This window comes from Leucoraja erinacea, chromosome 16 (assembly GCF_028641065.1).
Source record: "Leucoraja erinacea ecotype New England chromosome 16, Leri_hhj_1, whole genome shotgun sequence".
NCBI classification, from domain to species: domain Eukaryota; kingdom Metazoa; phylum Chordata; class Chondrichthyes; order Rajiformes; family Rajidae; genus Leucoraja; species Leucoraja erinaceus.
Window position 1 is genome coordinate 36354852 of NC_073392.1, and position 17314 is coordinate 36372165.

At 47.7% G+C, this 17314-nt stretch overlaps 1 protein-coding gene across 3 annotated transcripts in view; it reads left to right on the forward strand.

The window, feature by feature from the left end:
- The window catches only part of ptpdc1a (protein tyrosine phosphatase domain containing 1a), a 154111-nt gene that overhangs the window by 38965 nt on the left and 97832 nt on the right, over positions 1 to 17314 (forward strand). The window contains exon 2 of one of the 3 annotated variants that reach the window (XM_055648172.1): positions 415 to 536. The exons of the other annotated variants lie outside the window; for them this stretch is intronic. The gene's annotated coding sequence lies outside the window, so the exon portion shown is untranslated. The remainder of the gene's footprint in view (positions 1 to 414; positions 537 to 17314) is intronic. 3 annotated transcript variants of the gene reach the window in all.

The following is a 17314-nucleotide window of genomic DNA, read 5'->3' on the forward strand; positions in this document are numbered from 1 at the left end:
TTGCCCCCTGCGGCTGGGGCTCTGGATCTTGGCCCGGCTAGAACTGGCAGATCCATAGCCAACTTTCGCGGCCGATCAGCGGCTTGAATTTGCCTCCTGCGGCTGGTACACTCGAACTCCAGGATCTATTGACTGGAGATCATACCGTTTCCAGAGCCGACATCTGAGGCCGATTCCTGGGTGGCTGAGGTGGGCCGTTCTGGTACCGTTCGACTCCCTTCGGAGGCTGTGTCCTTTGTTGACCCAGCAAAGTAGATAATCCAGAAAGGCCTGGACTGGAACCAAGAGTGCTGGAAAATTGGTGGTGGACATGTATGAGTAACTTCATGTGACTATATAATCAAGAAACTGTTGTATTCACTCAACATTATCACTATATAGACAATTGGATTAACCATATCATCTCGTCACCAGTGATACTAAACCACAGAAACAAGGAGCCGCACAAGCTGGTTTACACAAAACGACACACAGTGCTGGAGTAATTCAGCGGGTCCAGCAACATCTCGGGAGAAGATGGATAGGTGACGTTTCAGGTTAGGACTCTTCTTCAGATGCAGACCTGTTTTAATAGCCTGGTTAGTATTTTGGTTAAATTGAGACATAGGGTACATGTGTTGTGGTGGACACCACAACCCTCCACAAACATTTCCTCCTGTTTCTCAATTGAATGGCTGGGACTCCATTTGGAGTATGGCTCCATTGAAGTACCAGCCCATTGGCATATTTCATATTTGAGCTTGGCTATTGGAAGCCAGAACTATTGAAACAGGGTGGTGTCTCAAATTAACCTGATCATGCCATGTGCACAGATGGTTTGATGTCGATTGTGGTTGGCATGGTGTGATCATGAACAGTATTTGGCCATTTTTCTTCTTAGCTTCATGAAGTGAGGAAGAAGAAACAATGCAGTAGTTTTTATAATTTGCCAATTTATTAGTCTCAATCATTTGTGTATGAGCAAAATTAGTTGTATAGTAGACTATGAAGAAGCTTAAAAGGGTGGAAGACCGCAACCTTCACATGGTCCGCCCTGTTTCGACGAATGCAATCAACCCGGCGTGCACAATCAAATAAGATCAAATAGAACAAGTTGTTCTACAACTTTAGGCTGTGCACGCCATATGCAAGAAGAAGAAAAAGAAGAATAAGAAGAAGCTTATCCAAATTTTGTCAAAGGGGAAAGAGGGCAAAGGAACAGGAGAAAGAATTTCTCGGACAAATATGAAATGGTGTATGAAATGCAGGACCCTGTTTTAGGAAAGGTAGACTTAGGAGTACAAGTATATAGTTTCCTGAAAGTGGTGCTTTGGGAACGCATGATAGTGAAGAAGGCATTTTGTATGCAAGCCTTTATTAGTCACTAGACCAAGTGCAGACCCGTTGGGTCTGCTCCCCCAACGCAGCCGTTCCCTACCCGTAGCCCCCACGGGAGACGTGGTCCTCCAACTCAAGCCGTTCCCGAACATAAGATTCCAGCACTCAGCAGTGCGGCTGGTTTTTAAATGGCATCTTTGAGGCGAAAGGCGGGCGCCAGCAGCCGTAATGGTCGCTGGCCCGCAGGAGGCGTTAAATGAGTGAGTGGGGGGGGGGGGGGGGGGGGGGTGGAGAAGGATTTTATTAAAAAATGTGTACATAAACACGATGAAATTTAATGAGGAGTGGATACTTTGAATGAAAAGTGAAATCTCTACGGAAATGGAAAAATTCTCGGCGTTTCTGGGTCTGGTATAGGCTTAGCAACGAATCAAAGGCTGGCACCCACAAGTCAGGCAGAAACACACACACACACACACACGTGTATATATATCCTGACCTCGGCTGCTGTCTGTGTGGAGTTTGGACGCCCACCCTGTGACCGCATGGGTTTCCTCTGGGTGCTCCGGTTTCTTCCCATGTTCCAAAGACATGCAGGTTTGTAGGTTAATTGGCTTCTGTATATTACCTATAGTATGTGGGATAACATAGAATTAGTGTATAGATGATCGATGGTTGGCATGGACTCGACAGACCGAAGGGCCCGTTTCCATGCTGCATCTTTAAACTAACCTATGCTGGAGAGCGTGCAGAAAAAAATCATGAGGATGTTACCAAGATTGGACTGCTTGAGCTATAAAGAGAGGCTAGTAGGCTTGGGCTGCTTTCCCTGGAGCAGAGGAGGCTGAAGGGTGACCATCAGTAAATCTACTGGGTATAGGTTTAACATGAGAGTGATGAGATTTAATGGGAACATTAAGTGCAGGTTTTACATACAGGGTAAATGGAACAAGCTGCTGCAGGAAGTGTTAGAGGTGGATACAATCGCAACATTTAAGCGATTTTTCCAAAAATAAACTTAATCAGAATTAAACAAAATATACAAAACAAATAATGCAAAAACCCTTCAGGCATTCTCAGCGTCTTTACATTCATTTTTGTCCCATTCAGTAGTGATTGCACCTGTCTGTAAGCTAATCCAAACACCCTTGTCACTCATGTAGTCCCCGGGGGTGATATCCCTTCTCCAGTTTGAGGGGTATCCCCACCGAACTCTGCCCCTCAATGTCAAACATTGGAAGGACCCTAGACTGTGGTCCTCCCCCACAGAGCATTGGCTTTGGCTGTACCAAACATCATTGAGTCCCTCAGCACATGCTCCTGCAGTCAGGAATGGGCCAGTCAGCAAGATTTCACAATGGACATATCACTGTGTCGAGAGGACAACAAGTTTTGGGCAGACCAAAGAACATGTTTCATCAATTTGATGATCTTCCAGCAGCACACTGTCTGTCTCCGAATCTATCCCCAGGAACAACCCGTGAATCAGATAGTCCTCAGTTAAGGAGTTGCTTGGGGTGAACTGTGACAACGTCCCTTGCATCATTCTGCAGATCCTCTTCGCAAATCCACACCGTGAAGAGGTGGGCAACTGTCTCCTCTTCGTAGCAACCGTCCTGACGGCAGCGTGCATTGGCAGTAAGATTCTGACAATACAGGAAGGATCTGACTGGAAGGCCCCCTCTCATCGCCAGCCAAGCTAGGTCTTAATACTTGTTGGTGAGTCCTGGCGATGAGTGAAACTGGGAAGGCTGCTCTGGGAACCATGCCACAGGATCCATCGAGTTATTGTCTTGCTCTGCCTGTAGGATGTTCTGTGCTGACCAAATGGACGTAATCAAAGGTGTTGGTCTGGAAGAACTTTTTCACAAAGGATAGGTGGTGCGGCAATGTCCAGCTGATGAAACATTGAACGGCAGCTGTGCCAGGCCTGTCCTTCGCTACATTGGTAGTACCTCAGCAGCTAATGATATGGTGCCCATGTGCTTTGGCTCTATGTACAGTCTGACGCAGCAACACATGAAGGTGGCCTTGAGGATGAGGGTGAGGCACGCTTCTGCCCCAGTTGTCTGCTGACATGTGCATTGTGACCTGTCGGATTTGCTCCATCTTTGATCCCTGGATTGAACTCGGCTATCTGCTCCGGCCAATTCTTGTTCCACGCTTCGGCCCCACCGAACCAGATCCCCAGTACCTTCAGGTAGTCAGACATGATGGTGAAGGGGACAAAAAACCCATTGGGCCAGTTGCTGAAGAATATGGCTTTGCTCTTCCTGCGGTTGACTGGCTGTAATCAGGCAACTAAATGGTCCTTTCATCAGCGGTCTTGACTTCCCACCTACCTCATTGGAGACCTTTGAATTATCTTTAATTGGACTTCATCGGACGATATTTTGCACTAAATGTTGTACACAGTGGACAGTGGACGGCTTGATTGTAATAATGTACAGTCTTTTTGACTGGGTGGCATGTAAACAAAAATATTTTCACGATACATTGGAACACGTGGCAATAGTAAACTAAACTAACCTTTTGATGCCAACTCAAATTGGTCGCAGATGCTGATAAATTTGTGGACCACATTGGAGCATAAATCATGAACATCGTTTGATCTGAATGCCACACTGCATGGCAATGCCACTGCTCTTATGCACTTATCCTTCCTGATGGATTCAGCAAAGAGTTCTATACAACGCACAGATTAGATGGGAGCCTGCCTGTCTCCAGAAGTGATGGGACGCTCTCAATTTCCGACCCATTGATTTGGACTGCATTACAGATCGAGTATTCCCTCCCCAAAACCCATTTTGGAGAGTATGTCCATCATGTACGGGTGTCAGAGGTAGGAGAATGGAGTTAGGAGGGAGAGATAGATCAGCCATGATTGAAGAGGCCAAGTTGATAGACTTGATGGGCCGAATGGCCTAATTCTACTATATCTTATGATCATATGATGTATGTGCGCATTATCCTGTCGAAGGCCTTCTCCTGGTCCAAGCTGACCAGGCAGGTGTCCTGTCACGCCCCTCGGCGATGGTGTCCCTGAACAGCGCCAGGTTGCCCAAGATTTTGCTGCAGGTACAGCATAGGTTTGGTCTGGGTAGATCACCTGTCCTAGAGAAGACTTGACCCAGTTGGTGATGGTGTTGGACAGGATCTCACATTCACATTTAGTAGTGAGATGGGGCTCCAATTCCAGATGTCATCCTTCTCCTTATAGATGAGGGTGATGATGCCCTTCCTCATGGAGCCTGACATGCGGCCAACCAGAAGCACAGCACCGTACATTTCCAGCAGGTCTGGGCTTAACCAGTCCAGCAGAGTATAATTGAACCAGTCCATCAGAGTATAACTCAACCGGTAAGTCATCGCTTTCAGGAGTTTATTCGAGTCAAAGGAATGGATAGAGCCAGTCAGCTCCTCCCGGGTCAGTGGTTGGTCCGGACTCTCTCGCCTGATGTCCTCCAAGACCTCCATGATAGAGAACAGGAAGTTCTGGGAAGCTATGCTCTCTGGCCTTTCTGTCATACAGACCAGCATTGAAAGATTTGCAGATATTCAATTTGTCTGTCTGCATCGATATTATCGACTCGTTCTCTGCCTTGCGGCTGTGGATCAGAACTTACCCCCGTGAATCATTTGGAAGAAGAAGCGTAAGCACGCATCATCCTGCTCAACAGAACACACTCTGGATCGGAAGATGATCCTGAAGGATTCTGAGGCAAAGAGCGTGGCCTTCCTCACATCCAACCCTCAATTGCGGAAAAAGGAGTTGCTGCAAGTTTGTCTTGCTTTGGAACAATTCCCTCTGACCCTGTCTCGGTTTCTGAACAACATTGAAGATGAAGAACCTCTTGATATTCTCCTTGGTTCCTTCCCAGCAGTGTATCAGGGAAAAAAAGAGGGGCTTCACGGTTCTCCAACCTGCTTAGTCCCTCTTTAGTTCCTCGACACTCTGACATCAGCAGTTTGATGATAAATGTCCACGCCTCCCGGCCTGCCTTCTGATCCTCTTCTAGCTGACAGGAAGCCTGAAGGACGCAGTGGTCAGAGAAGAACATGGTGTGGTGTCTGTAGATTATGTGCATGTACCTTTAATATAGTGACCTCACCACTACTAACCACTCCCCATATCAGAAGTATAATTGCAACCTCCCCACCCATTGATCTCTCTCTAGCTCTGGGGACAGACCACGTACAGCTAGGGTAGCAACTGTTATGATATGTTAATAAACGAGTAGTAAAGACACACCGTGTTCATGACTCCTCTTTACATGGTGTCACAATCGTGACTCCGCGCCTCCTGTTTATCGGTATTTTATTTACTTTTGACCTAGTTCCCTACCCCTTGTTCTATCTTCCGTGCCATGGCTACCTCTTGCCGCAAGCCCGATGTGCTTGTCTTCGACTCGGACATTGCCCATCGGTGGGGTGTCTTTAGACGCGATTTCCAGCACTATGTGACGATCGCCCACCCTGCTGCCACCGCTGAAACGCGGGCTTCTCTGCTCCTCAACCTTGCTGGTCCCGATGCCCTGGAACGATCTGAGTCGTTTGTATATGCTGCAGGTGAAGATGCTCGAGACCCGGTATGTCTTATAGCTAAGTTTACAGCAATGTGTGACATCCCCACCAACTGCATTTTAGAGCGTTTTAAAATGTTCAGCCGGCGTCAAAACCCTGGCGAGTCGGTCAACAACTATATCGCCGCGTTGCGACACATGGCCAGGCGTTGTCGCCTGGACGCTCTGACCCCCGACCAAGTGACCCGGGACATCCTAGTCTATGGCCTCCGTGATGCTAAGCTAAGAGCCGAACTTCTGCGGAAGCCAGACCTGTCTCTGGACGAGGCTCTGCACGCCTCCCGCATGGCTGAGGCCGTCACCTCGACACTGTCGCCTGATGACCATGACATTAACTTTGCCACTGCTGCTGGCCGCCGGCGGAACGCTGGCCCGCCACGGCAACAGGGTTCCCCTGCACCCGGGGGCGGGAGCCCACGACGTTGCCCCAACTGCAATTTTGCCTCCCACCAGTTTAATGTGTGCCCTGCCTTGGGCAAAACCTGCAACTCTTGCAAGAAGTTAAACCATTTCTCTGCAGCCTGCCGCTCTCGCGGGAAGCCGGCCCCCCCTCTTCGGAGAATGTTAATCAACCTTGCTCAGACTGATAGCGTGCCTGGCTCCGAGTCTCAGCCTGACGAACTCCCTTTGTCTGATACCAGTTCATCCCAAGGGGAGACCAGCATTTTCTCACTCTTGGATGCACATGCCTTGATAACAAACCCTTCGGTTCAGGTCACTGTCAATGGTTCGACCTTCTCAGCGAAAATCGACACGGGGGCGGTCACAAATGTAATGTCAACAAGCCTTTTCAAGCAGATAAGGACTAATGAGAAAGTCACTGCTGCTAACTCCCGCCTGCATGCCTACGGGGGAGCCGTACTCGTTCCCGTGGGAAAGACAACCCTACACTGCAAGGTCCTGAAGGCCTCTCGGCCCCTCACCTTCTACCTGCTAGACTCCAACAACGTTACCTTACTGGGTGCCCCGGCGTGCCAAGACCTCGGTTTGGTCTCCTTTCACCGTGATATCCACCAGGTGCGGACCCTCATGGACCCCCTGCACGAATACCCCGACCGTTTCGACGAAAAGCTGGGCAAGCTGCCCAGCTGCTACAAGATTGCTGTCGACCCCAGCGTGGAACCAGTGATCCGCCCGCCGCACCGCGTCTCCTTCGCCATGAAGGACAAGGTGAAATCTACGTTACTGAACATGGTCTCCATGGGCATACTGAAAGAGGTGAGCGAACCCACCCGGTGGGTCTCCACCATGGTGGTTGCCGCGAAAAAAGACAAAACTGAAATTCGCATTTGCATCAACCCCAAGGACCTGAACCTGGCCATCAAACGCCCGCACTACCCAATGCGAACAGTAGAGGACGTCGCTGCACAGGTTGGTCCGGCCACTGTTTTTTCGGTCCTCGATGCCAAGAGCTCTTTCTGGCAGATACCGTTGGACGAGCGATCCTCCTACCTGACTACCTTCAGCACGCCTTTCGGAAGGTTCCGATTCCTACGCATGCCATTCGGGATTAACTCTGCCAGCGAGGTTTTCCAGCGAACCATGGAGCAACTCTTTGCCGGTCTACCGTGTGCTATCATCGTTGACGACATTCTGGTCTACGGCAAGGACGTGGCTGAGCACGACCTCCACCTCCGTCAAGTCCTAGATCGGGCCCGGGAAATCAACCTGAAGCTCAACCCGAAGAAGTGCCATTTCCGCGTCCCGGAGGTCACTTACGTGGGCCACGTTTTTACTGCCTCGGGGCTGAAGCCTGACCCGCAAAAAACGGCTGCTGTCTCCGGGATGTCCTCACCCACCGATGTACCCAGCCTGCAGCGTTTCCTGGGCATGGTCAATTACCTGGGAAAGTTTATCCCCGACCTCAGCGAACTGAGTGCGCCCCTGAGGGAACTCATCAAGAAGGACACTGCCTGGGCCTGGTTCCCGCATCACCAACAAGCCTTCGACGTCCTGAAGTCCAGACTAGTCAGTACCCCCACCCTCAAATTCTTCGATCTACAGCGTCCCATCATTCTCACCTGCGACGCTTCCAAGTTTGGTCTGGGTGCCGCCTGCCTGCAGCTCCACGATGGCCGGCAGCTGCCCGTTTCCTATGCGTCTCGCACCATGACCTCTGCCGAGCAGCGCTACGCTCAGATTGAGAAGGAACTGCTTGCTGTGGTATTTGCTTGCTCCAAGTTCAAGGACTACATTCTGGGCAACAGCTTCACGATCGAGACCGACCACCAGCCGCTGGTCACCATCCTGAACAAGCCAATCCACGTCGCCTCTTCCCGGCTGCAGCGCATGATGCTGCAGCTACAGCGCTTCACTTTTACAATTGTGTATCGCAAGGGCAAGGACATGTTCGTGGCCGACACGCTGTCCCGCGCACCTCTATCGTCCACTGATCGCCACCCATACGAATCGTCTGACCTGATGGTGCTTAACGTTAACATTGTGCCTTCACAGCAGATGCAGTCCCTGGTCACGCACACTGCCAAGGATCCTGCCCTGCAGCAGCTCGCCGACGTCATCCGACAGGGCTGGCCAGACAGCCGTTCATCCTTGCTGGCCGGTGCCGTGCCCTACTTCCTGGTCCGTGACGAACTTGTCCTGCACGACGGCGTGGTGGTGAAAGGACACAAAGTCGTTGTGCCCGCCGCGCTGCGGGACCACTATTTCCAAACCGCCCACAGCGGTCATCCTGGGGCCGAGGCCACTCTGTCCAGCGCCCAGAGTCAGTTCTACTGGCCCGGCATGGCCCAAGACATCCGGGAGAGGGTCTCCGCCTGCGCTACCTGCAATAGCCTCGCTCCCCATCAGCAACGTCAGCCGCTTCTGCAACGGCCTGCCCCTGAACTGCCCTGGATGGCAGTCGCCACTGACATTTTTGAGTGGCGTGGCAAACACTTCCTGGTCCTCGTTGACTCTTATTCCAGCTGGTTCGAGGTCGACCAGCTACACTCACTCACCTCTTCGGCCGTCATCGGGAAGCTGCGCCGCCACTTCGCCACTTTCGGCTCCCCGGCGAGCCTCCAATCTGACAACGGCAGCCAGTTCACCAGTGCCGAGTTTCGGGGTTTCGCTGCTAGTTGGAACTTCCGACACTTCCGACACTATACCAGCAGTCCTGAGTACCCGCAAAGCAACGGCCTGGCGGAGCGCGCTGTCCGCAGTGCTAAGGACTTGCTGGATGCAGAATGTCCAAATCTGATTTTTACCTGGCCCTCCTCAATCTTCGAAACATCTCCCGCGACTTTGCCTTGGGCTTGCCTGCCCAGCGGCTGATGACTCGCACAACGCGACCTCCACTCCCCGTGACCCAGCAGTCCCTCGTGCCCTCTGTTCTTTAGCCTGCTGCTGTCCAGGAGCGCATTGCCCTCAAGCATGCAGTGCAAAAGCGCTCCCACGACAGGTCCTGCCGTCCCCTGCCGCGTCTATTCCCCGGCCAAGTCGTCCGGATGCAGACCCCTTCCGGTCACTACAAACTTGCCACCGTTGTCGGCGATGCTGGTTCGCTGCGGTCCTACCTGGTCGACCACGACGGTACCATCTACCGCCGGTCCCGCCAACATCTGCGGCTTGTCAACGAGCCACCACCACCGCCTGCCGACCCTTTCTCACCTCCGTTGTCCGCTACACTGCCTGCGGCCCCACGCATGCCTCGCTCCCTGCCATCTCAGCTCGTCCAGCCACCCTCTCCGCCGTCCAGCCCTCGTTCCCCTGCCCGTCCAACCGCCGCTGCGCCTGTGTCCCCTCCTCTGCCTACGAATACTCCTTCTCCTCCTGGCTCCCCGGTTCGGTCGCCCGCCCCAGTTCCGGCTCCTGCTCTTCCTGCAGAGGGGGGAGGTGGCGAGCTACGTACCCGGTCCGGCCGGCTGGTTAAGCCGCCTGTCCGCTATGGTGATTTTGCTTAGATGGTTGTTCAACCGTTTGTTTAACTGTTTGCTTACCTGCTCGTAGCGCATGAGACGTGGTCGCCCAGTCACTACTGTATTGCTTTGTTTCCAAGGGGAAGGATGTAGATCATGTGCATGTACCTTTAATATAGTGACCTCACCACTACTAACCACTCCCCATATCAGAAGTATAATTGCAACCTCCCCACCCATTGGTCTCTCTCTAGCTCTGGTGACAGACCACGTACAGCTAGGGCAGCAACTGTTATGATATGTTAATAAACGAGTAGTAAAGACACACCGTGTTCATGACTCCTCTTTACAGTGTCGGTTTGTCTCACTGTGATGGCTATAGACATGTCTATCCAGTACCAGGCTTAGCCATCTGGTCTCGACCAGGTGAATTACAGTTATGCTCCGCCTGCAGGGTTGCTCACGGTGTTGCACAGCTTTGCATCTTTCCATCAGGAGTCTGAAGGTGCTGTTCTGTCTGCTGTTGAATCTTCCAGCTGCATTGATGATGTAGTTGAAGTCATCGGCCGGGACATTGCCAGCCGGAGGGACATGCTGGAAGCTGGCAGCCGCTCGCTAGAAATACGCAGTGATCAGCCTGAGTGAAGAGTTACGGTACATTACTTGCACCACAAGGAGAAGCCCTCCATCCACCCCCCTGGCTTTAGTGATCGAGCAGTTCACTCCCCACAACCGTATCCCCAGGCTGGAGGAGCCACAGTCATTGCCCCCCTATCCTGCCGACAGTCCGTGGGCCAACAATCGTGACCACCTCCGATAGCTACGGAAGTGTGGCAGCCCACATTCTTGTATAAAAGTCACATCTGCCTTGAACGTGGCAAGGTACTGCAAGATGTTAACACATCCCAAAGTGTTCATTACACTTCGCACGTTAAGTGGTGCCAGTTTTACCTCCATTGTCGTCTTGGAGTTTACAGTTCGTTGTGCTGAGCCCTCATGCCCACAGCTTTGGTGAATTGTATCACCGTTTTGGGCTCGGGTACTGGGTGCTTAGGGAGAGGGGTCTCTCCTGGCAGTGCTCGTGATGTTCATAAGACATAGGAGCAGAATTAGACCATTCTGCCCATTGAATCTACTCCGCCATCGCCGATCTGTCTTTCCCTCTCAACTCCAACCTACCTCCTGTATCCTTTGACACCGTACTAATCAAGAACTTATCAATCTCCGCTTCAAAAATACACAAAGACTTGGCCACCACTGCCACCTGTGGCAATGAATTCCATAGATTCACCACCCTCTGGTTAAAGAAATCCCTCATCTTTCTAAAGGTAAGCCCTTTTATTCTGACGCTGTGTCGTCTGGTTTCAAACTCTCCCACCAGTAGAACAATCCTGTCCACATTTACTTTATCCAGGCCTTTCATTATTTGATAAGTTTCAATGATAATCCCCCTCATCCATCTAAATTCCAGTGAGCACGGGCCCAGCATCATCAAATGTTCATCATATGTTAATCCAATCATCCCCGGGCTCATTCTCGTAAACCTCCTCCGGACCCTCACTGATTTCTAAATCCTCTCCCCATTTATAAAATTGTCTACGTCTTGATTCTTACTACCAAAGTACACTTTGCTACACTATATTGCATTTGCCACTTCTCCCACCTGTCCAAGTCGTGCTGCAGACTCCCTGCTTTCTCTACACAACCTACTCCTCCAGCTATCTTTGTATCATCAGCAACTTGACCACAAAACAATCAATTTCATCATCCAAATCATTAATATACAACATGAAAAGTAGCGGACCCAACACCTACTCTTGCGGAACACCACTAGTCACTGGCAGGCAACCAGAAAAAGCCCCCTTTATTCCCACTATTTGCATTCTGCCATTCAGCCAATCTTCTATTCATGCTAGTATCTTCCCTCTAGTACCACAAGGTCTCATCTCAGCCTCAGGTGCAGCACCTTATCAAAGGCCTTCTGAAAATCCAGAAAAACCGTATCCACTGACTCTCCTGTGTCTATCCTGCCATTTACTTCCTCAAAGAATCCCAATAGATTTGTTAGGCAAGATCTCCTCTTCACAAAACCATGCTAACTTCACCTATTTTATCATGTGCTTCTAAGTACAGGTACTCGTAAACCTCATTCTTAATAATGGACTAAAATCTTACCAACTACTGAAGTCAGGCTAACCAGCCTGTCATTTCCCTTCTTTTGCCTTGCTTCCTTTTTGAACAGCAGAGTAACATTTGCATTTTTGCAGTCCTCTAGAACCATTCTAGTGATTCTTGAAAGATCATCAGTAATGTCTCCACAATTTCTAAAGCTACCTCTTTCAGACCCTGGGATGTACAGTCCAGGATGATCTGGTCCAGGTGATTTATCCACCTTTGGAACTTTCAGCTTGCCAAGCACCTTCTCCTTAACTATAGCAAGGCCACTAACCTCTGCCCCTGACACTTGAATTTCTGGCATATTGCTGGTGTTTTCTGCCATGAAGACTGACGCAAACAAATGTCTGTCATTTCTTTCTTCACCGTTACTCCTTCTCCAGCGTCCTTTTCCCGCCGTCCAATGTCCACAGTTGCCTCTCTTGTAGTCTTTATATATCTGAAGAAATGTATGGTATCCTCTTTTATATTATTGGCTCGCTTACCTTCATATTTCAACGTTTCTCTCTGTATTGCCTTTTGAGTTGCATCTGTTGGTTTTTAAAACCCCAATCTTTGAGTTTCCCACTAATCTTTGCAACATTATATGCCTTCCCTTTTACTTTTATGCTGTATTTGACTTCCTTTGTCAGCCAGTGTCACCACATTCTTCCCATAGAATTTTGGGATGAAAAGATCCTGCTTCTTCCAAATTATTCACAGAAACTCCTGCTATTGCTGCTCCACCATCATTTCTGCTATGATCCCTTTCCAATCAACTTTAGCCAGCTTCTTGCTCAAACCTCTGTAATTATGTTTACTCAACAGTAATACCGACGCATCTGATTTCACCTTCTCTCTCAAACTGCAGGTTGAATTTTATCATATTATGTTCATTACCTCCTAGGGGTTGCTTTACATAAGCTCTCTAATCAAATCTGGTTCATTGATCAGCACCAAATCTAGAATTTCCTTTTCCCAGTAGGGTCCACTGCAAGCTGCAAGCCACCTTGTAGGCACTCGACCAATTCCTTCTCTTGGGATCCAGTACCAACCTGATTTTCTCATGACCATTGCTTTTCTTACATGTCAATAGTATCTCCTGATATAAGTTGTACCTTACATCCTGGCTAATGTTCAGAGGCCTGTATATAACCCCCATCAGGGACTTTTTACCCTTGCTTTTTCTTAACTATACCCAAAAGGATTCTACATCTTCTGACCCTGTCATTCCTTGCTAAGGATTGAAATGCATTCCTTATCAGTGGAACTACCCTACCCCCCCCCCCCCCCCCCCCCCCCCCCCCCCCTCCCCATTCCCCCCTCCACTTTGTACCAGCCTTTTTTGATAGGATGGGTTTCTATGGCTGTTCAGTAGCAATGTTACAAAATTTTGAGATTTTAAAAATCAAGTCTGTATTCCATCAGATAAAGCATAAAAAGAAGTTTAATTTGACACCTAATTCACTTTCATATCTTCAGTATTAAAAAAGTTATGGCCATTTTCATACTCGGGTATTAGCATCTTGCATCATTGCTTGGTGGTGTGGGGGAAGGGGGGGGGAAGGGGGGGGAACCATTTTCGGTCGCCTCCTCGACGGAGAGGAGACTTTTTGCATGTCGCCTCCCTCACCGCCTAACAGATTGGAGCGGCCTTTCTTGCAGTCGGGCCCGAAGCATCAGCAGCAGGCGCAGCGTGGACTTTTCCATCGCGGAGCAGGTGAGCCCTTGCCGAGAGTCGCTAGAGAGGAGTGCTCCGATCGCTGGCCTGGTGACGTTGGCATCATGGGGCTGTGGTCTGCGGAGCATCTAGCTGCAGATAGGGTATGGACATACCATCCAGAACCTGGGATCCCTCGCAGGGGATCCCGGAGAAGAGGTCCGATTGCCGGCCTGCAGCCTATAACATCCTGAAACTGCGGTCTCTGGTAGGAAAGTGACGATTCGTCACCTCCAAGTTTGACCGTCCCGATGTCAGAGTTCTGATCATCCTGACGAGAGGGCCTGTATAACCGGCCGTTCATAGCGCGACTACGGAGGGTTTATGGCCCCGACCACAGGTGAACAAAGGAGGAGGATTGGCTGAACTTTGTTGCCTTCCACCACAGTGAAGAATGGTGTGGTGGATGTTTGTGTTAAATTCTATTGTGTATTGTGTGTTCTTTTTAAGTGTATCGCTGCTGGCAAATTCATTTCACTGCACCTTCGGGTGCATGTGACGAATAAAATTGACATTGACTCGATGGATCCTGATACGAACAGAAACTACGCTTGGTTTTAGCCTAAAAGGAGGTACTGTGCTGACAAGCCTGTACGGCCCAGATTGGAGACGGAGCGAATGTCTAGCACAGTGGTTCCCAACCTTTTTTTGGCCATGCCTCACCTAATCACCTCTAAAATCCTGATGCCTCCCCCCATGTGGTGATATATAATTCTTATCATTTAAAAAGTGAACTCCGTTTCAGCTGAAGAAGCTTAAAACACCAATACCTTGGTTTAAACAAGCTTCAAAAGAACATGGCATCCATGAAAAAGAAAAATGAAATATATGTTTCAAAACATACAATAGAGAACTGAAATGTTATACAACACAAACTAATTTGAATGGAAGCTTTTTCTGTAATACTTCGATCATTTTAATTACTGTACAATAAAGTAAAGGTACCTATCAAATGCAAAATACCATTTGAGCTCACCTCAAGATAATTAGAATAAAGTTAGTGAGACCCTTGTGCTTCATGCCTGCTGCAAAGAGATTTTATATTAGGCACTAATTTAGTCAGCTTCAGTCTCAAATCTCCTCGTTTAGTGATATCCAGTCGATTTCTTTTCTTCAGTAGCAGATCATTCGTGCGTCGTGCATGAAGAGCGATGGCGCGGTGATTATGTAATAACTACACAATAAAGACCTTTTTTACCCAAAAAAAATTATTTACTCAAAATAACATCTGAAACATAAACTACATATGTTTACCTGATGGAAAATCCCAAAAAATAAAAATTGAAAATTTGGACCCAGACTTCCTCAGTCGCGCTCAATTGCCCCCCCTTAAAAATCAAATTGCCCCCCTGTGGGGCGTACGCCCCACGTTGGGAACCACTGGTCTAGCACATCTGCTGGAAGCTGAGGAGTCAGACCACGTGGTGTAGGAGTCTGCAGCGTAGAGTCTGACCACTTGGTCTGAGGAAGGGCTCCAGCGTGAAACGTCACCCATCATGTGTCTCCAGAGATGCTGCCTGACCCACTGAGTGCTGCTGCATTTTGTGTCTATCTTTTATTTTATTCACATGATCTTTACAAAACTTTCAAAAGATTACAAATGGATGTATATATTTAGTCTGAAAAGGTACATTTTGGAATATTTTGTCAATGGGTTTATGTATTCTGGCAAATATTAATGCCAGAGTGTTTTAAAAACAATTGTCAGGACTGCATTTTAAAGCATTAATAATAATAATAATGTTTTGTTTATAGGGACAGTGCATATTAATTAACATTTGCATGTAAAAATTGCACATATGATGGAAAATAACCATGTTAGGTTTTGGTATGAATTATTTGAAGTACATTGACTAAAACCCTCAATGAATAGGGGCTGCAAAGATGTGGCATAATTATCCACCATACAGATGCAAGCTCTTTTACTGTCAATCTGCACAAGTAAAATGAGAGTTTATTTTTTTGACCAGAGCCATGTGTGGTAATTACTGACTGACCCATTTTAAAACTTTGTATGAATTAAGGTATTTATGAGAGTCTTAAATACTTCAGTATGGTTGAAAAGCAGAAATAGCTTTGAGCACTAGACCACCTCACTAGATGCTGATGTAAAACTGCAGGTTTATCCAATTTCAATGTGATTTATACATTACTATAACACAAGCAAGTTGGTTAAATCTGTATAAGAAGTGTAATTAGAATAAACATTATAAAAACTAAACTTGTTCTCAATTTATAAAATAATTTAGGATCCTGTAAAAGGTTTACCACTAATATTGAGTATGTGTGGTTTAATCTGTAGGTTGTATTTGGATCAATGCTGTATTCAAGATATGCACAGTGTGAATTCCTCTTTCAAGATCTGTCTTATTGATGTGAATTGGAACATTTTAATTTCATATACTTTTACCTGAAACGTTCAGCTGTTGATGTTATAATAAGTAACACTCAGAGAGTGGTGCTTTAATTAGATAACAGACCATCTAATAAGCTGAATCAATATGAACTTCAATATGGCTAGAAAAAAATAGTTTTAAGGCCAAAGCCAGATTCAGATTAGTGCCATGATATTCCTTGTTCACGTGAAACTCGAATAATAAAAACAGCATACAGTAATGATAAATTGTAACAATTTTTTTTTCATTTCATTTCATAAATAGAACGATGAGTGCAAAACAGCATATGTGCAAATATTGTAGTGCAATCCAAAATATTTTAAAAAAAGTACAATAATGGAATAATCCAGTAAGAGTACACGGCAGTGTACTCCCTTCACACCCCCAGGATAGGTGGTGTGCACGATTTTCAATGATGATGTCACAATGCCACTCACAGTGCACCAATCACAGTGAAACAGAACATTGCACCACCTTCCAGTGATGTCAGGGGGAGGGCCTCATTGCAAAAACAGTTCCTAGCTCCCATTGCACACACCATTGGTCTAGTATATCCATATCCATCCATATACTAACGGTTAAAAACAAATCATATTCCGGTAGTGATTATTTCTGTGGAGTACAAAATCACCTTTTCTGAAAAATTCATGCTTTATTTCTCGAGTTATTAATGAAAATGTTCAAATATCTGACAAAACTTTGAAATAAAAAACAACTGTCTTTCGCTTATTCCCTGATTGTAGCCCTGCTTGCAACATTGTTGCTTTCCAAGTATACTGAGTCCTGCTAGCCCCAGCAAGTGCAATTGCACTTTTGTTTAAGTCACAGTACACTGAGTTCTGTTTGCTAGCAAGTGCAATTGCATTGGGTTTTTTTTAAGTTTAAAAAAGAGGGAGGGTGAATAAGGCAAAATTAGCAGCCCCTGTGCAGTTGTGGGCTATGGGTGAGTGGTGGAATATTGCGTTGGGGGAACCGGTTGAGTTGGAGAAACGGGTGAGTAAATCCATGCTGACTCGGACCGATCCTGTTACTGCTATCCAAATGTTTGGCTATCTCATATTTTATAATTGACTCCAGCATCTTCCCCACCACCGATGTCAGGCTAACTGGTCTATATTCCCTGTTTTCTCTCTCCCGTCTTTCTTAAAAAGTGGGATAACATTAGCTACCCTCCAATCCACAGGAATTGATCCTGAGTCTATAGAACATTGGAAAATTATCACCAATGCATCCACGATTTCTAGAGCCACTTCCTTAAGTACCCTGGGATGCAGACCATCAGGCCCT